The sequence below is a fragment of the Theropithecus gelada genome, chromosome 3 (assembly GCF_003255815.1).
Source record: "Theropithecus gelada isolate Dixy chromosome 3, Tgel_1.0, whole genome shotgun sequence".
Taxonomy (NCBI): domain Eukaryota; kingdom Metazoa; phylum Chordata; class Mammalia; order Primates; family Cercopithecidae; genus Theropithecus; species Theropithecus gelada.
Genome location: NC_037670.1, coordinates 141,754,803 through 141,776,334, shown reverse-complemented (window position 1 = coordinate 141,776,334; position 21,532 = coordinate 141,754,803). Strand labels below are relative to the sequence as shown.

At 35.7% G+C, this 21,532-nt stretch overlaps 1 pseudogene; it reads left to right on the top strand.

Moving 5' to 3' along the window:
* LOC112621674 overlaps window positions 1-21,532 on the top strand; it is a 37,585-nt pseudogene that overhangs the window by 3,209 nt on the left and 12,844 nt on the right.

The window sequence follows — 21,532 nt, the reverse complement described above, 5'->3', positions numbered from 1 at the left end:
ATTGCATCTTATGTTTTCCTTTGAATTCACCCCTTATTTTGTAATACAGTATATGCACTCAAACAACCATTTTCTCTTGGGGTTACTGACCTAATAGTTGAAATGTCATTCTAAAGGGGATATTTGAAGATGCTCAAGAGATGAATGGTTAACATTAATTTTTCACCAAGCAAGAGCTTGGATGCTAAAGCAGATGTACAAAATAAGGCAGTATCTCCATCCTTCAAAATTCAGAATCTACTGATGGACATCAACATTCTGTGAACATGACAGAGTATAGTGGAAATAGCTTGTGCTAAAGCAATAAAGAATTAGGTTTTCAATCCTGGCACCACACTTAGCTCTGTGACCTTAAATAAGTTACTTAACCTTTCTGTGTTTTTTTTTCCTTGCCTCAAAACAAGGTTAAACATACCCACCTTAGTCAGGTGCCATGGTTTATACCTGTTATTCCAGCACTTTGAGAAGCTGAGGAGGGAGGATTGCTTGAGCTCAGGAGTTTGAGATCAGCCTGGGCAACACAGTAAGACCTTGTGTCTACAAAAAATAAAAAATAGCAAGGTGTGGTGGTGCATGCTTCTGATCTCAGCTACTTGGGAGGCTGAGGCAGGTAGATGGCTTGAGCCTGGGAGATCGAGGCTGCAGTGAGTCGTGATCATGCCACTGCACTCTAGCTTAGGCGACAGAGTGAGACTTTATCTCCCCCGACCAAAAAAACCAAAAAACAAAAAAAAACCCCACCTCATAGGGTTGTTGAACAGATTAAGTTAGGGTCTCTCAACTTCAGTACTATTGACATTTGGGTGTGGATAATTCTTTGATGTGGGGGTTGCCCTTGTACTGTAGAATGTTCAGCAGTATCTCTAGCTTCTATTCCTTGGATGCTCGTAGGACCACATACATCCTAGGTTGTGACAACCAGGACTATCTCCAGAGATTGCCAAATATCTTGGGGAGAGAGATACAAAACTGTCCCCAGTTGAGAACCACTGGATGCAATAAATTAAATGTGATATATATATCAGAAATAAAGCACTTAGAACCTAATAAACACTTAATAAATGTTAGAAATTATCATTACATACCACTGGTTATAAATTAGAAATTTGTGTAGGATTGCAAAATGGAATGCTACAGAAAACTGAACTCTCTAAAAGCTATCAGAATTCTCAGGAACACTGGAATTTCTCATTCCCTAAGAATTTATTGGTATTGGAACTAAATGAAAAGGGGTAAATCAAGTACTCTTGCAATTGTAAAATCATTTTTATTTACAGACAAACTTCTATTTTTATATGGTGAAAATGTCCCCTTGTATTGAAATAGCATTTTAAAGCTCTGTTGTTTGGTTGCTCTAATTTTCAGCTCATAAACAGTGGTGTATCTGTAATTCTGTCCAGATGGAATTTGGCATCCTGATGGGTCTTCTATAACTTAAAGGTAGTTTCTCATTAAGAAAGTCTTAAAGATCTTCAAGCTGTTCAAAATGGGAGCTTATTAATGCTGCTAACGAACTGAAATAATTATGAACAATATCAAAAATACAATTTTGTCATAAATGTAAAAGCTACCAAATCCTGTAAGATTTTCTAAAACTGCCAGTCATGAAATGTTTTATTCATATGGGTTCTCTTCCCATGTTCCCGCTGAAGCCTTTCTAGAAACAAGGGAATTCATAACACAGATTAAATTTTCATTGGTGATATCATGCTGAAACTCAGATGCTATCTATAGATGTAGATAATTATAAATTTGAATTCTAAAAAGAAAAGTAACCATTTTTTTCTCAGAAGAGTTCTGTGATAATTTACATGATACATAGAAGAGTTATATTTAGAAAGGCAGGGGTGCACAGTAAATAGAACAGTAAATTATTTATTTATAACTGTTTCCCTCTAAATAGATAATCAGTAATCAAAACAGTTAAAACAGGGCATTTGAAATAATAATAATAAGAGAGACATGATAGAAAAATTTCATTGCACATGGGCACTAACAGCAATTCTGAAAGTCTTGGCTATCAAAGCCCAATCCATTGTATTATTCTCATGGTCTGATATCTGAGAAAAGGCAGTATGTAAGTTCACCTGGAAACAAAAACCATCCTCCCTCCACCCCATTCATGGAAGAGTTTGCTGTTTAGAGACTTACATCGAGTGGCATCATGAACAGTATTTTCAGCAATAATTTTCTCAAAAACATTTATGGTCATTTCTTATACCAATCTATGATCAAAAACTAAGTACAGGACATGAAGTCACTTAAAGAAGGCTTGTTGACCTGGAAAACTAAAATTCAAGAATTCACAGGTTTAGGGACTCCTTTCTGATTTGCTTTAACTTCCACTACATAGAAAGAGTCTATGAAATCTCATTGTTTTAGGGTCATTTATTGATCTTCAAGTTCAATGTGATTGGTGAAACTACAGTGATTAATCTGTATGGTCAAAAGGATAGTCAATTCCCAGTTCGGTGACTGTGGCTCACTGGCCTCCACAGCCTGCATCCTTGTGTCTGAGACACTGACTGGAATCTCCTCACTTCAAAGGCTGTTGAGAGGCAACACTGACAAAGTGATGGCAAAACACTTTGGAACTCTTATTTACATGTGCAAAAATTATATTTAAAGACATGTATGAAAATTACCTAAGTCCTTTCTAGAACAAAGTATATCATGCTAATGAAGAAAAATCAAATTGATAAATTGGTATCATGTTTTTCATCCAAAAAATTAACTTACAAAGTTTTACCTAAAAATATAATTTTTCAAATAAAGCAAATTAAGTTTAGTATGGTACTGTCTTTGTAAGAAAAAAATGTCTGTTATGTATACTTGTTTGTTGTTTAAATTGCATTATGTGCCTCAGGAAAGACCCTATAAAGTTAGTACATTTTATTATTAACATCACAATTTAAAAATGAAGAAACTGAGGTACAGAAGGTTAAATGCCATGCCCAAATTCAAGAAAGAGTGCCAGAATCTGAACAAACCCAGTTGTCTGGCTCCAGAACTGAGTAGTTAATCACTGTGATCTCTGTGTAACTAGACCACATAGAACTCTTCTGTTTATTTAAGAGAAAGATGCCTTATATAATTTGTGTTCTTGTTTCTCTGTTTAGGTGAAAACAAGGACTTATCACAAACTAGACTTGTATTTTTTTCTTCATTTCTTCTGAATGTATTGAATGGACCATCTTCATTAGAAGAATGAAAAGTATGTAGGTGTCTAGGAGGAGAAGAAAGAAGAACAAGCTCTTTCCTGTGGCTTGACAAAGACTACTTCTATTTCTTTTGAGATTCAGTGTAGTTAGAATCTGTTTGGTGCATTGAGATAATCCCAACTGGAGTGAGCAAACAGAAATACCGAAGATACCGAGGAGAACACACCACACCGTAAGAGAGAAGTTTAATGCCAACACCTACTATGTGGTCGGAGATGGGTTCTTGTTTCTGCAGCTGAAACTGGAAACTTGTCTTTACTTACCCATCCTTAGGTGCCAGGTGGGCTTTGGAAACTACTATAGCAACTTTGGAACTCCAACAATAAAGTATTACTGGCTGATATTAAAGCTGGGAGAATGAGTTTCATCTTCCAGGAACTACTGTGACCCGTGCAGGGATCTGTTCCAACAGGGTGATAATAGTAGCAATAGACTGGGATGCATCTGACTCTGTGGGAGGACCTATTTTCATCAGTGACACAATGCTGTGGTGACAGAGGCTCTTGCAGCAGAAAATGGGGTGGGGCATGTGACAATGGACTAGTCAGATCCTTCATATTCTCCTTTTTCTAGTGTTTAGAAACAGAAATTACCTATTTGAACCAAGAAAGACTTGGAGTTCTTGGACAATTAGGGGTGGAAAAAGTTCTTTAGAAAAAGTTTCTGGGCTTCTTGCTAACTTCAATGTTTTAAACATTTAAAGTTAAGAAGAGATGTGACCTTATTTGTACTCCAGAAACTGGGTAAAAGGAGACCTACAGGTCACATATACATGTTTGCATAAGCACTGAAGAAAGTGTGGAAGGATGTATGTCATAATCATGTCAAAAATGTATAAACTTTTAAATATTTATCTTTAAAAATAAAGAATTGCATCTTGGAAAGTAAAGTGACTTTCTGATTCCATTCCACAGATGTTTTTGGAAAGCCTATAGTGTTCCATCTCTGTGCCAGGCAGTGGACACAGTAAACAAGACAGGATTCTGCTACAACTTCCAACGAGCTTCTTAGATCTAAATTTTACTACAACTCTGACAAAGCAAAGCATTCCTTCTCTGAGCCCAAAGAAAATTACCAGCATCATTGCCTCTGGTATTTATTCTGACTTTCCTCAGCCCTGCAAAATCTACAGTAACTCCCTTGTCTCCTTTGGTTTCCCCTTTTTGTACTTACCGAGGCCTGCATTTTTCCCCCATTCCTGTTTTAAGACTGAAAACAGAATCTTCTCAGGAGTCATAGTTACAAAGATGCCCTGTTGGGAATAGAAGACAAACACTTTCCTCATCTAACTTTCAATGTTAATTAGATCCCTCTACTGTTCATTAGCAGTTAATATTCTTATAAATCTTTTAAGTTGTATTATCTTGCATAAGTGCCAGAATTCCACTGCACTTTACTTTTTACATGTTAAGAGCATTAATTTTGGCCAGGCGCAGTGGCTCATACCTGTAATCCCAGCACTTTGGGAGACTGAGGCAGGTGGATCACCTGAGGTCAGGAGTTCGAAACCAGCCTAGCCAACATGGTGAAACCCCGTCTCTACTAAAAATACAAAAATTAGCTGGATGTGGTGGCAGGTGCCTGTAATCCCAGCTATTCAGGAGGCTGAGGCAGAAGAATCGCTTGAACCTGGGAGGCAGAGGTTGCAGTGAACCGAGATCATGCCATTGCACTCCAGCCTGGGCAACAGGAGCAAAACTCCATTAAAAAAAAAGAAAAGAAAAGAAAAAGAAAGCATTAATTTTTTAAATGCAAATTTAAAATCTAAAAATTTTAAATTTTTACAACTCATTTTGGCTTTTATTCTTAACAAAAGGTACTAGGAAACTAAAAAATGAAAGTGCCTTGGTTCTGTTTTTCTAAGAGGAAACTCAAACTCCCACTCAAACTCCCTACTCATCTCAAAGGCCAGGCTAAGACATGTGAGGTGTAAGAGCAGGTTCTTGAGCCCCTGTCAATGCAGATTTCTTACCCAAAGCAAAGCAGGAACTTCACTTTTCATGCCCCTCATGTCAGACGACCTGCATGCCCTCAACACTAATGGGGAACAGAAACCTTCATCCTTTCTGCACCTGCCTCGTGATTGGCACTGTGGGAACCCCAGCGACTGAGAGCTCCCTGGACAACAGCCAAGCTGTGGTGGAACACCCAGTCCCATGCTGCAGGCTCATCGCCAGCCACCAAGCCAGCCACCAGCTATGAGTACTGCTGTTTTTAAGACTCAGTTTGGTCATGATTCTAATTGTCTTTAGGAATTCTTTTTGTTAATTACTTATCCAATAACAAAGCAAATGGCTCTTGGAAATTATTTACCTCTCTAAAATGGGGTGGGGGAAAAACCTATTTGATTATTACATTCTATCCTACTTGCCTTGAAGAAAGTAAAGATGAAAAAAAGTTAATGTGAAATAAATTTCAACATCTGGGAAAAACTATATACTTCTATCCAATCACCTAAATGTGTTCTCATACAAACAAAAATGAATTTGAGGCTTGTAACAATTTGGATAATTCAAGAAAGATGGACTATTTCCTGTAATCTGCTTCTATAATCACTCATTATTAAATTTAAGACATACTTTCCTTTAGCTCTGTAAGTAAACAAACCTTAGATCATCTCATTTTAAAATATATTTTCTATCAGACAGCACTGCATAGGGGTTTAGAACTCTTCTACTGAGTGTGATCTAAGGTTTCTTCCTTTATAAAATGGTGGGAAGAACAGCTGCCATTACACAGGGCTGTAGTGGGAATTAAATGAGTTAATATAAAAGAAAAAAATTTAGCACACTGATTGACATAGGATAAGTGCTCAATAAATTGTGTGTGTATCAAATTTTACATCCTCACATTAATGATTCACTGAATACTGAACTGACTCTTCCATGATTTTTCCCATGAAATAATAGAATGTGTATCCTACAATCCGTTACGATTTTTTAAATGCATATCTTCTCAACCAGTTTTATTGTGTTTATTTACTCCATTCAAAAATGAAGGAATATAAAACTCAATGATAAGAAAACAATCAGCTGGACATAGTGGCTCATGCCTATCCTACTTGTAATCCTAGCTTTGGGAGGCCAAGGCGGGCAGATCATCTGCAGTCAGGAGTTCAACACCAGCCTGACTAACACGGTGAAACCTCGTCTCTACCAAAAATACAAAAAAAAACAGCCAGGCGTGGTGGTGGGCACCTGTAGTCCCAGCTACTCAGGAGGCTGAGGCACAAGAATCACTGTGAGCCAAGATCATGCCACTGCACTCTAGCCTGGGTGAAAGAGCGAGACTCCATATCAAAAGAAAAAAGAAAAAGTAAAAGAAAACAATCAACACAGTTTTAAAAAGTAAGCAAAACATCTGAATAGACACCATACTAAAGAAGATTTACAAATGGAAAACAAACATATGAAAAGAAACCCACCATCATTTGTCATTAGAGTATTACAAATTAAAATCACAATGAGATACCATCACTCACCTTTTAGAATGGCTAAAATCCAAAAAACTGACAATACTGGATCACTGGCAAGAGTTGCTGGTGGCACAATGGTACAGCCACTTTGAAATACAGTTTGGCAGTTTCTTGCAAAGCTAAATATAGTCTTACTATATGATCTAGCAGTCATGTTCCTAGGTATATTGGTATACTTCAATCAGCGAATGGATAAACAAACTGTGGTACATTTCTATGATCGAATACTACCCAACTGTAAAAAGTAATGAACTACAAGCCACATAAGGACATGGAGGAATGTTAAATGCATATTGATAATGAAAGAAGCCAAGGTGAAAAGTCTATATATTGTATGATTTCAATTATATGCATTCTGGAAGAGGCACAGCTCTATGATAAACAGATCAGTGGTTGCCAGGAGTGTGGGAAAGGGGGGTAAGGGTTGAATAGGCAAAGGACAAGGGATATTTTTAGGGCAGTGAAACAATTCTGTATGATACTGTAATGATGGGAACATGACACTTTGCATTTGTCAAAACCTATAGAACTTTACAGCACAAAGAATAAACCTTGATGTATGTGAATTAAAATAATAATAATTTAGGAGACCGGAGAGGAGGGAACCCTAAAACGGAATGCAGACTGCAAAAAAAGAATCTGTGTTACTAACATATGAAACAACTTCACTAGGAGGAGTATGAGTGAAATGTTCTGGACTAAACAACTTTGGAAATGAGTAGAGTCAGTAAAACTAAAGATAACAGAACCTGCATAAGCACCACTCTAGTTGACAAAGTTGTATCCCACACGGCTATATGTAATAATTCTGAAACCACTACATACATAAACTGGAAATGAGAAATTAGGTAAGCAGATAGTAGGTGGTGGAAGACAGATTTTTCACTGTTTGAAATAGGAAGTTATAGATAAGCAAGAGGAAGAGGCTAGAATAATCTATACTGTAATTGATTAGAATTGAAGACACTATATGAACTCATATTTAGCTTAATAAAAATACAGATGTTACATATCAAAATAATCATAGATGTATGTGTATACATAGGTTAATATACACACATATATTTCTTTGCTCTGTCAGCTGGGAGAGAACCTAAAAGTAATGACATCTCGATAGCAACCACCATACCACAGGGCCCAGACCTTAGTTTCTAACACCATTCTCCAATAAAAAGAACCCTGACTTTAGTTAATACTAATGTATCAATATTGGTTCACTAATTGTGACAAACGTAACATACTAATGTAAGGTGTTAATAGTAAGAGAAACTGGGTGGGGGTTGTACAGAACCTCTTTGTAGTATTGTCATAATTTTTCTGTAAATTTTTATTTAAAAAAAAGAATTTTTTTATTTACTGACATTTGGTACATTTTCTATGCAATAAGTTACTAACAATTTAAACCTTTAATAATTTTAATACTTAATATCTCAAGCCCAGTGAGATCCCTTTATGTCATTTTAGCACTTTCAAAATTAATGCTCTTCATATTTAATTTTTTCAATTAGATATTTCTCTTGTAAGGGTGACCATGAGATCTAGGGCTTACAGCATGAACTGCCTAAGTCTGAAAAACTAGCTTCAAGTTGGGTTACTCTGTGACTTACAAAAATACATTTTATGCCCAGTGGAATTTATTTTTCAGTGGGAAATAAATCATGTAAAAAATAGTCAATAAACATTTCTTAAAAATTAAAGAAAAAAACACTAAATTTCTTCATCCCAAGAAAGCTCACAGGAAAAAGTAAATCTTCATGTTCTTATGCCAACCCAGGACCATCAAACTGGTCTGCAATTATTCAAAAATCTGTAGCAATTATTAACAGGACGCAATTCATCAACCATACCAAACTTTCAAGGTAATATTAACTACTGGCTATGAGAGTTGTATGACTTAAAAATAAAAAGTGTTAAATTAAATTAAAAATAACACATTTACCTATGTAACAAACCTGCACATCCTGCACATGTATCCTGGAGCTTAAAGTAAAATTTTTTAATGTAAAAATAAAAAAAGAAAGAAAAATGAGTTTGAGCACAGAGTGGTGACAAAATCTACTCCTATTGTATAGTGTAAAAACACTTGGATTTGAGAAAAACATTACATTAAAAGGGATTCAACCTCAAAGTTCTACTTTTTATTTTCTCTAGGAAAGTATTTTACTTAAATAATTATATTCAATCTGTACCTTTCCATCTCTCCACTCATTTTATCCTCTAATTCTTCTATATTTACCATTACTGAGTTTCAATTTTAAATATTTCAGTATTATTGCAATGAACTAACAAAGAGGTGTAACATCTCACTCAAAAAAAGCATTTTGGAAGTAGTCAAAGTTGACCAGCAATAGTTTTTACATCCTTACTGAAAAACTTTTAGTAAAACATGTTTTGAAAATAAAATATTTTTATTTGTAGAACTAATATACGTGTGTGTGTGTGTGTGTGTGTGTGTATGTGTGTTTGAGACAAAGTCCCACTCTGTCACTCAGGCTGGAATGCAGTGGCATAAACAAGGCTCACTACAGCTTCAACCTTCTAAGGTCAAGCAATCTTCCTGCTTCAGCCTCTCGTGCAGCTGGGATCACAGGTGCACACCACCATGCCTGGCTATGTTTTTTATTTTTTGTAGAGACAGGGCCTCACTTCATTGCCCAGTCTGGTCCCAAACTCCTGGGCTCAAGCCATCATCCTACCTCAGTCTCCCAAAGTGCTGGGATTGCAGGCATGAGCCACTGCACCTGGCCAGAACAACTAATATTTTAAGTCACTGAAGCATGAAACATGGATCTTTGTTGCTATCTTGTTTTCCAATCTGACACAAACCCATGGTATATCCAGGATAAGCAAAATGCAAGAAATTTATTTGTATTAAGTCTCCAATATGCTAAGCCTTTTATGTGGTTTTTATTCCCCATTTAATGCTCTCAATATCCTTATGAAATAATCATTACTACACATACCATTTTACTTTTGAGTAAAATAAGATTCCAAAGAATCTTTAACACACTTGCCTATAGCCTCACATCTAGTATAGGCAGTCCTGAATTATGTCTAACCAATCGCAAAACCACACTTTTTCACTATATTGTTGTAGGGTAAACTGTCAATAAATCAAAATCATTAAGGATAGGAAATTGTAAAATTAATTTTCTTTAAATTTTTAACAAGAGACCTCAAACTGAGACAAAAAAAAAAAAAAATTTTTTTGGTTTTTTTTTTTTTTTTTGGTTGTTTTTTTTTTCTTTTTTTTTTTTTTTGAGATGGATCTCGCTCTGTCGCCCAGGTGACAGACAGTGCAGTGGTGCGATCTCGGTTCACTGCAATCTCTGCCTCCTGTGTTCAAGCAATTCCCTACCTCAGCCTCCCGAGTAGTTGGGATTTACAGCTGCCCGCCACCACGCCCAGCTAATTTTTGTATTTTTAGTAGAGATTGGGTTTCACCATCTTGGCCAGGCTGGTCTTAAACTCCTGACCTCGTGATCCACCCAGCTCAGTGTCCCAAAGTGTTGGGATTACAGGCGTGAACTGCCGAAAAAGTTTTCTACTGTGTAACACTTGTGAAACAATTTGCAATGAAAACTTCAACTGGCTTCTTGATTTTTGGCATTTAGCAAAAGAGACTGTATGGTTTGTTCCCTTGAGTCCCAAGAGAGTTATATTATAATGCAAATAGTAAGAAAGGAGTGAATAAAGAAGCAAAACCCCTTACCTTTTCAACACTCAGGAGAAGTCCAGCTGATGGGGCACCTCTCATTCAAAAGTTCAGACTAAGACCTCAAATCATTGTCCAACACCTTTGGTTGGCAGAAAGAGCGAAGGATAAATTATGGATGTGGAGGGTAATGGAAGTTTTGTTGGGCTTCAGTATAGAATTCCATGTGGTTATATATATAAATCAGGCCACATACTGGGTTTTGTTTTATAATATTGTACAGAAATATTAAAGTTTATAGTCCTTCCAAATAAGATACATTTTAAATTTTCGTTGGAGACTTTGACATGATTGGGACTATGTTGCATGTTTCACAATTAGATAATTAACAGAATTTTGTCCACAAATAAGTGTGTATTTTCAGATGCCTGTTGGACATATACATGCCTACACAACTGTAAAGTAGTAGGCAGTATGAAAACTATCCTTTCAGGCATATTTTTGTTTGTTTTGTGAGACAGGGTCTCACTCTATCGTGCAGGCTGGAGTGCAGTGGTGTGATCTCAGGCTACTGCAACCTCGACTTCCCTGGCTCAAGCAATCCTTCCACTTAAGTCTCCTGAGTAGCTGGGACTACAGGCATGTACCACCACACCCAGCTAATTTTGTTTATTTTTTGCAGAGATGAGGTCTCTCAATGTTGCTCAGGCTGGTCTCAAACTCCTGGGCTCAAGCAATCCTCCCGCCTCAGCCTCCCAAAGTGCTAGGAGTACAAGAATGGGCCACCGTGCCCAGCCTCAGGCATATTTTTGTATGTACAAACTGTCCTCTTGAAATTCTTCCTTAGGTTTTATGAAACTGTCCTCACCTTTTTCCATAAAATCCTATTTTGATCGCATCTGCATATTGATATTCAGTTTTCCCAAGGTTAAGTTCTATTGTGATTTATTTAAAATGCTTTTGCGTGCGTTAGTTAAAAACAAATTGTAGGTTAATGAAATGCTTTTTACTTTTGGTGAATATAAAAATTTGTGGATAAAAATGAGAATATGAAAGAGGTGTGAGAATGGCTTATTCAAATTACAACTTACTTCTAGTCATAGAAAAACCTTTAGGGCTATTATGGATTTTTAAATGTTTTTAACATATGATATATTTTACATAAATGTAAATAAATTAACATTTAAAATAATCAATAAATTTCACAAATAACAATCTTTCAAGTTTTTCTGTATTTAACTATGTATCTCTTACATGTGATTCTTGCAGAGGACATTTCAGAAGCACCTGCATTTAGTACAAGTTAATTAATTCAAACTTCATCACCCTTTATGTCCAATCCATCTCTATCCTTGCTCCTTGAGTGACCCCTGCTCCTTGAAAAAGCATCAGATATCTCAGTTGTGTGGAGGTAGGAGAAAAACTTGATGCCTAATGTTTAAACAACCAAATTTCCTTTCTTACTGCTGAATTATAACAACTCATTTCTTGTTCTCCTTTTCACTATAAAATAATTTTATAGGAAAGGTTGGGTTCATGTTAATTTAGCAAAGTAGGGCTTGAAACATATCATCCTACTAACTAGTCTAAGGTAATGAGATTATACCATTAAAAAAATCTAAATACATACATGTCAAAAAAATAAACAATGGTAATTCTTACGACGAGTTCTTACACACCCAGGTGTGCCTGATTTATATGCTCTATACTAGAAAGAGAATTACAAAGACACATAATTCATGTATTTATGCTCCTCAGGTATCCCATACCTCTACGCAAAATTAAGCTATATTGTCCAATAACAAAGAATGATTGAGTATTCATATCAATTTGCACTCTTATGGTAATGATTTCTAAATACACTGAAGTGATAGAATTCTTCATTATTTTCCACCTGTAGGGCAGTTTTGAAAAATAAATTATACTAACTCTCATGAAGCATTCATCTTTGTTACTAACTCAGAAGCGTCATAGAAAATACAATTTGACTCTTCGTGTGCCTCATAGGGCAGGGAAATATAAAATTAGTTAATCAGGCAGTAAAAATGAGTACTTTTTTTGGAAAAGTGTCTGTTCATATCCTTCACCCACTTTTTGATGGGGCTGTTTGTTTTTTTCTTGTAAATTTGTTTAAGTTCCTTGTAGATTCTGGATATTAGCCCTTTGTCAGACAGATAGATTGCAAAAATTGTCTCCCATTCTGTAGGTTGCCTGTTCACTCTGATGATTGTTTTTGCTGTAAAGAAGCTCTTTAATTTGATCCCATTTGTCTATTTTGGCTTTTGATGCCATGGGTTTGGGTGTTTTAGTCATGAAGTCTTTGCCGATGCCTATGTCTTGAATGGTATTGCCTAGATTATCTTCTAGGGTTTTTATGGTTTTAGGTCTTATGTCTAAGTCTTTAATCCATCTTGAGTTAATTTTTTTTATAAGGTGTAAGGAAGGGGTCCAGTTTCAGTTTTCTGCATGTGGCTAGCCAGTTTTCCCGACACCATTTATTAAAGAGGGAATCCTTTCCCCATTGCTTTTGTCAGGTTTGTCAAAGATCAGATGGTTGTGGATGTGTGGTGTTATTTTTGTGGCCTCTGTCCTTTTCCATGGGTCTATATATCCGTTTTGGTACCAGTACCATGCTGTTTTGGTTACTGTAGCCTTGTAGTACAGTTTGAAGTCAGATAGCATGATGTCTCCAGCTTTGTTCTTTTTGCTAAGGATTGTCTTGGCTATATGAGCTCTTTTTTGGTTCCATAAGAAATTTGAATTAGTTTTTTCTAATTCTGTAAAGAAAGTCAATGGTAACTTGATGGGAATATCACTGAATCTACAAATTACTTTGGGCAGTATGGCCATTTTCAAAATATTGATTCTTCCTATCCATGAGCATAATGTTTTTCCATTTCTTTTTGTCCTCTCTTATTTCCTTGAGCAGTGGTTTATAGTTCTCCTTGAAGAGGTCCTTCACATCCCTTGTAAGTTGTATTCCTAGGTATTTTATTTTTTTTGGAGCAATCGTGAATGGGAGTTAACTCATGATTTGGCTGTTTGTCTATTACTGGTGTATAGGAATGCTTGTGATTTTTGAACACTGATTTTGTATCCTGAGACTTTGCTGAAGTTGCTTATCAGCTTAAGGAGTTTTGTGGCTGAGACGATGGGGTTTTCTAAATATACAATCATGTCATCTGTAAACAGAGACAATTTGACTTCCTCTCTTCCTATCTGAATACTCGTTATTATGCGGCCAACAAACATATGGAAAAAAACCCTCATCATCACTGGTCATTAGAGAAATGCAAATCAAAACCACAATGAGATACCATCTCACGCCAGTTAGAATGGCAATTATTAAAAAGTCAGGAAACAACAGATGCTAGAGAGTATGTGGAGAAATAGGAACACTTTTACACTGTTGGTGGGAGTGTAAATTAGTTCAACCATTATGGAAGACAGTGTGGCGATTCCTCAAGAATCTGGAACTAGAAATACCATTTGACCCAGCAATCCTATTACTGGATATATATCCAAAGGATTATAAATCATTCTACTATAAAGACACATGCACACGTATGTTTACTGCAGCACTCTTCACAATAACAAAGACTTGGAACCAACCCAAATGCCCATAAATGATAGACTAGATAAAGAAAATGTGACACATATACACCATGGAATACTATGCAGCCATAAAAAAGAATGAGTTCATGTCCTTTGCAGGGAATGGATAAAGCTGGAAACCATCATTCTCAGCAAACTAACACAGGAACAGAAAACCAAACACTGCATGTTCTCACTCATAGTGGGAGTTGAACAATGAGAACATATGAGCACAGGGAGGGGAACATCACACACCAGGGCCTGTCGGGGGATGGGGGGCAAGCATTAGAAGAAATTACCTAATACCTAATGTAGATGACGAGTTGATGGTTGCAGCAAACCACCACAGCACATGTATACCTGTGTAACAAACTTGCACCTTCTGCACGTGTATCCCAGAACTCTTCCCCAATATCTAGTTCTCTGACCTTCAAAGTGTAAAATAACTGAAAGTTAAATTTAGATATTAAATTAGATGTTAATAACTTTCAAGCTTATTTCTGAATAATATGATTACACAAAAATAGAAATTCATTGTATAATATTTATATATAGCATCATTTTGGTGTGTAATTAAACTGAACTCATTTCAGTGAACATTTATCAGACATCTACATATGGGGACCCCTCACATAGAGTCTAGAGGGTCCTTTGGTCGAGGCCTCAAATTAACAGTCCTAGAGGCAAACTGACAAAACAGAAAGAAGAAAATCAACATGCAAAACATACAACACTACACTTGTGTACAGTTATCAGACTATGCCAACTGAAAAACACCGTGAGTTAAATATTTTAGAAATCCTGTAATTATCTTATGCAGCACACAATTACACTGGGGATTCTTGTGGGCTGTATGTGTTTTTATCACATCCATTTTTTGACGTTAACATTTAAAATATGCCACAATTTTGTAACCCTGGCATTTTTCAGTTTTTAATATACTGAGGGCCTGAAAAAATACAAAGAGCCCTGGTGTCTCTGAATGACTCTGCCAGTTGCAGGACACCATGCTAATCTCTGGGGACACCAAGACACAGTCCCTGCTCTCAAGGAGTTTATGGTTGGCATATATAAAGAGAAACGAATATACAAATACCAATAATAGATAATAGAATATGATGAGGGCCACTCTAGAGATGCAAATAGCCATGAGACTTAAGGGCACCAAAGATCATCCAGTTAAGAATAAGATATGTCTTCAGAAGAAAATGTCATTGACAATGGATCTTGAAAGACAAGGGGCCACTGACAGGCAGAGATGACTGAGAAAGATATGAGTGGAAAGGGACATACCTTTGAAATAGAACTGTTTTGTGGTTTGTGAAAAGCAGAGGAAGGAGTAAATGTAGAAAATCAGATTGGGAACTTGTTCAGAGTCTGAAATGGCAGAAAAAGAAGTCCCACGCCTACTATCATTGGCAAAAGGAAGTCAGCATGGGGTTTTCAGTAAGGAAATAACATCAACGTGTTGCATTTTAGAAAGAAAAAGGTAGAATAAATACACATGGTGGCCTAGTGGAAAAGGAAGACATTGTATGGGCAACCAGTAAAGAGGCTGTCACAGCAACCCTAGGCCTGAAGCTTCATCACTCTGCCTAACTGGAAGAATTTCCTTTTTGCTTAGTCCGGACGATCCTTTCCTTGTGTTCTCCCCTACACCTATGTTCTTAGCTATAATAACTGTAAGCTTCCATTCATTAGGTGACCTGAGGAAGTTCATTTTTGTCCAGTGTTTGGAAATATTCCTTAGTATGACCAAGGGGAGTCCTCATACATAACCTTACTTGACAGTTAAAAAAAGACTCTTAAAGATGAGGTTCTCAATAAGCAAAGGAAAGAAGTAATTTCTAGTACTTGGAATAAGCAATATGGGGATTTATCTTCCCAAGAATTACTCAATCTCTCCCCACTACTGAACTTCAGAACAATGCCATTATTCAAGGTGAAAAGGCAAAAATCCAAGTTGCCACCTGACTTTTGATTTAACAAAGGTTATGTGCAAGGTGTTCTGAACTGCTGAATTACATAGTTTATCATATCATCTAATGTTTTGAAAAAGATGTTTTATTATTAATTAAACATTTAAAGTTTCAAGAGAAAACATCCTAATATACCTACTAAACTGTATTTAAACATTCCTGTAAAGTATATTGTTGAAAACAAAAAACAAAACTCTATCACATCCCATTTGAGTTTCCTTCAATTATGTTTATAAGATACATTACTTGATTAATAAAACTGAAAACCATGCTTAACAAATCTGCATGTTGAAGGAAATGACCAAATGGCTATATTAAGATATCTATGGAAAATATTCACATAAACTTACCCATAATTGAACTAGAAAACCACAAAAGGAAAAAGTCTAATTAATTGAATTACCCAACATAAAAGGGGATATTTTTTATTGCTTCAAAATATAAAGAATATTCAGACTTTTCAAGTCTGAATTTATAATTCGTTTATAAACTTAATTGAAAATTCAAAGTACTAATTTCATTGGAGATTCATTAAGCCAAATATATGTAAGAAATTAAAATTTATACTTAGATCGATTGTTTTCAAAATATAAAAGAGAAAACAAAATAGCTCACTTTGTAAATATATCAGAGAAGTGTTTTAAATAATTGAATGGAGGACGAGATACTTTAACAGTATTTTCTTCTCTCTGCCTTACCTGCCCTCTGCTGGTGAAAAGAGAAAATTGAAAAGTAAAGAAGCTTCAAACAACACCCCGGAAAAGCACACTTTTATACAAGGAATATTTAGTGTTATAAAATTTTTCATTAGACCAGATTAATTTGCCATCATATTATCCCACCACTCTTCTTGGAAGCAATATTCATACATAAATGTTGCCTGTGAGTTAGGATTGGAGTAAAAACAATTAGGAGACTTTGGAAATATTTCACTATTTTATATAGTTTAGGTAAATGACCATGTTAAAATAAGAGTATAAACATCTAACAAACCTCTAAAACATCTAAAAATATTATGAAAGATAGTTTATGTCATTTCTTTTTTTTTTTTTTTTTTTTTTTTCTTTTTTGAGATGGAGTCGCGCTCTGCTGCCGAGGCTGAAGTGCAGTGGCGCCATCTTGGCTCACCGCAACCTCCGCCTCCCTCGTTCAAGCAATTCTCCTGTCTCAGCCTCCTGAGTAGCTGAGATTACAGGTGCCCACCACCATGACTGGCTAAGTCTTGTATTTTTAGTAGAGACGGGGTTTCACCATGTTGGCCAGGCTGGTCTCGAACTCCTGACCTCAGGTGATCCGCCCACCTCGGCCTCCCAAAATGCTGGGATTACAGGTGTGAGCCACTGCGCCCAGCCATTTTATGTCATTTCTATCTTTATATTCTTATTGACCAAATAAGCATGGACTAGATGTGAGTTCCATTAGCAGTAGTCATAATTGACTGACCATATCCAAAAGGGTCTAATGTCTCACTGTGAGCCAAGATAGAAGTCAATAAGGATGGTCTACAGGGCTTTATCTTTAGTCCTCCCTGACCAACATTTTCACCAATGTTGAATATAAAATTAAGTAAATCCCAATCCATAAAGATTTCAACAGACTGGAAATAGAACAAATTGTACCAAAACAAAACAGGAATTACTACACAGGTTCAAAATTTGCAGAAGCATGAGGTTCGCAGTGGTATCATTTGTGAAAGAGACTCTGATATTTCAGTTAGTAGCAAACTCAAGAATAAAGTGGGATGCAAATATCAAAAATTTAATAATAATTTATATCTTAAGTGCTTGATATGTGCCGAACCTATGTTGAACAGTTCATATATGTTCTAAAACCTGAGCCTAAAACAAATTTAGATCAGTAATTGACTCATTTACTGCCCAGCTCTTGTTCTAGAAAAGGGATGAGCTAGAATTCTTTTACTGGGTGGGGGAGAAGGATTAGGAAATGACTGTCTCTGTGTATTTTTCAGATTTTCCCAATACAAAACTTACTTTGTTAAGTGCAGCATAAGTTTCAGTGTTTTTATATTGTGCTTATTATGAAAGGATAGACTCATCAATTACACAATATGGCAGCCCTACATTTTAGGTTAAGTGGAATTTTTAGACCCACCTATGGCCAATTTTTCCTTCTAAAGTTAATTTTTTTGAAATTTAATATACATACAGAAAAGTATAGAATTCATATATATATGAGCTATGTAAGTATATATGAGTCATATATACCTATAGAGAGACAGATACATAGATATACATCTCAACAAACTTTTACAAAGTGAATACATCCAAGTAGCTACCACTAGATCAAGAAATAGAGTACATCAGCAAAACAGAAGCCTCCCTCCTGTCATCTTTCAATAATTATCTCCTCCCAAAAGAAACTATTCTGACTTCTACCACTATCAATTTTTTTTTGCATGTTTTTGAATTTCAGGTAAGTGAAATTACAGTATGTACTATCTAGTGTCTGGCTTCTGTCACTAAATTTGTGTTCGTGGGATTCATTCATGTTGTTCTATATAAAGGTAGTTATTTCCTTACTACATAGTGTTCCATTGTATGTGTACTCTTGATAAATATATCATTCTACTCTAATGAATATTTGGATTGTTTTTGCATTTTAAGGAATATGCAAGGAGGAAAAAATCTGTGTCATAGGATTTGCATATGTTCAATTTTAGTAAATATTTAGATCGTTTTCCAAAGTGTTAGTACCAATTCATAATTTATAATCTACCAAGAGCATATGGGAGTTCTAGTTGTTCCACCTCTAAGACAATACTACGTACTATCAGGGATTTTGTTTTAATGTTAGTCATTGTGGTAAATAGAAGTATTTTGTAGTTTAAAATTATATTTTCTGATCATTAATAATTTTGAGTACATTTTCATATGTTTATTGTCCAACTGAATGTATTCATTTGTGAAGTACCAGTTCAATTCATCTGCTCATTTTTCTGTTATCTCATATGCTACCTCTTGTTGATTTTTAGGAGTTCTTCATATATTCTGGATATAAGTTCTTCATCAGATATAGTATACTGCAAATATCTTCTTTCCCTCTGTAAGTTGACTTTTCACTTATATTAATAGTATCATTTGATGAAAAGAAGTTCTTAATTTTAATGGTCTAATTTATTAATATTTTCCTTTATAATTAAGTGCTTTTGTAGCCTGTTAGAAATCTATGAGCATCTTAAGAGCAAAATCTGAACTTTATTCTCTAGTATCTTGGCCTCTCTAGTCGTGGCTACTAATCTTGAGCCATGATTAAGATTAAGAGGAAGAAAGTAGGAAATATTTGACATTGTCTTCGAATATTTGACATGCTCATGGGGTGAAAACATTAGACTTGCTCTGCACAGTCTCATGAAAGGAGTAAGACCCTAGGCTGGAAAGTCAAAAGATGAAGATATACTCTCAACATAAAACAGTATGTCTGGCTGGCCGCAGTGGCTCACACCTATAATCTCAGCCCTTTGAGAGGCCAAGGCAGGCGGATCATGAGGTCAGGAGATGGAGACCATCCCGGCCAACATGGTGAAACCCTGTCTCTACAGAAAAAATATATATATATATATATATTATTAGCTGGGCATGGTGGCACGTGCCTGTAATCCCAGCTATTCGGGAGGCTGAGGCAGGAGAATTGCTCGAACCAGAGAGTTGGAGGTTGCAGTGAGCCAAAATGGTGCCACTGCACTCCAGTCTGGCGACAAAGTGAGACTTCATCTCAAGAAAACAAACAAAAACAGTATGTCTGAATAGTCCAATGATGAAATGAAACTGTGTTCTTTCTGACATTGGAAGGGTTAAAGTACAGATTAATGAACAGTTTGTTGGAGATTGAAAGTTTAACAGATAACCTTTAAGCTAATTCATCTGGCTTTAAAGATGTGACTACAGCATGTGATGTGGGACAGTATAGTTGCCTTACATGCCATCAGCTTAAGGACTGCTTAAGGCCAGGAATTCAAGACCAGCCTGGGCAAGATGGGAAGACCCTGGCTTTACAAACAAACAAACAAACAAATTAACGAATTAATTAAAAACAAGTTAGGGTTGAAGTCTCATAATATCCTTATTTTTTCTTAATAGAATATTTGAACCTATATAAACCCTTATTTATAACTATCCATATTTTCAGTCTCTATGACTTCTACTTCTTAAATAATACAGTAATTCTCTTTACTTAAAATTTTTCTTTTGAAAAAATTTAAGGGAAGATCTCTATTTCTAATATTCCAGGATTTATCAAAAAAGATTCTATTTATCCTAAACACATCCTTCAAGATTTAACTCCAATCATTTTGCCTTTCTACCTTCATCTATTCGAAGAAAAATTATCTATTTGTTAGTTCCTGCAACAGCAAATCCTTCAATTCTGTTTACTCTAAAATTTCATTCCCTACATGTTCTCCTATAGCTTTATATATTTCTTCTTAAAATTTTTTTGTGGGTACATAGTAAGTGTATATACTTATAGAGTGCATTAGGTATTTTGGTACAGGCATGGTATGTGTAATAATCATATTATGGAAAATAGGGTATCGATCCTCTCAAGCATTTATCCTTTGTGTTACAAACAATTCAATTATGCCCTTAGTCATTTTAAAATGTACAATTAAATTATTATTGACTATAGTCCCCCTGTTGTGCTATCAAATGCTAGGTCTTATTCATTCTTTCTAATTTTTTTTCTTTTTTTTTTTTGCACCTATTAACCATTGCCACCTTCCCACTTCCCAACCTCTGGTAACAGCCATTCTATTCTCCATCTCCCTGAGTTCAGTCGTTTTGATTTTTAGATCCCACAAATAAGTGAGAACGTGATGTTTGTCTTTCTGTGCCTGACTTATTTCACTTAACATAATGACTTTTAGTTCCAACGACGTTGTCACAAATGACTGAAACTCATTTTTTATGGCTGAATAGTGCTCCATTGTGAATAAGTAACACAATTTCTTATCCATTCATCTATTGATGGACACTTAGGTTGCTTCCAAATCTTGGCTATTGTGAACAGTGATGCAACAAGTATAGGAGTGCAGCTATCTCTTTGGTACACTAATTTCCTTTCTTTTGGGTATATACCTACCAGTGGGATTGCTGGATCATGTTAGTTTTAAGTTTTTTGAGGAGCCTCCAAACCATTCTCCATAGTGGTTTTACTAATTTTCATTCCAACTGATAGCATACAAGAGTTCCCTTTTCTGCACATCCTTGCCAGCATTTGTTATTGCCTGTCTTTTGGATAAAAGCCATTTTAACTGGGGTGAGATGATATATCATTATAATTTTTATTTGCTTTTCACTGGTGATCAGTGATACTGAGCACTTTTTCATATGCCTGTTTGCCATTTGTATGTCTTTTTTTTAGAAATGTCTATTCAAATCTTTGCCCACTTTTAAATCAGATTAGATTTTTTCCTATAGAGTTAAGCTCCATACATATTCTGGTTATTAATTTTTTGTCAGATGAATAGTTTGTAAATATTTTCTCCCATTCTGTGGGTTGTATCATCTCTTCACTTTGTTGATTGCTTCCTTTGCTCTGCAGAAGCCTTGTAACTTGATGTGATCCCGTTTGTCCATTTTTGCTTTGGTTG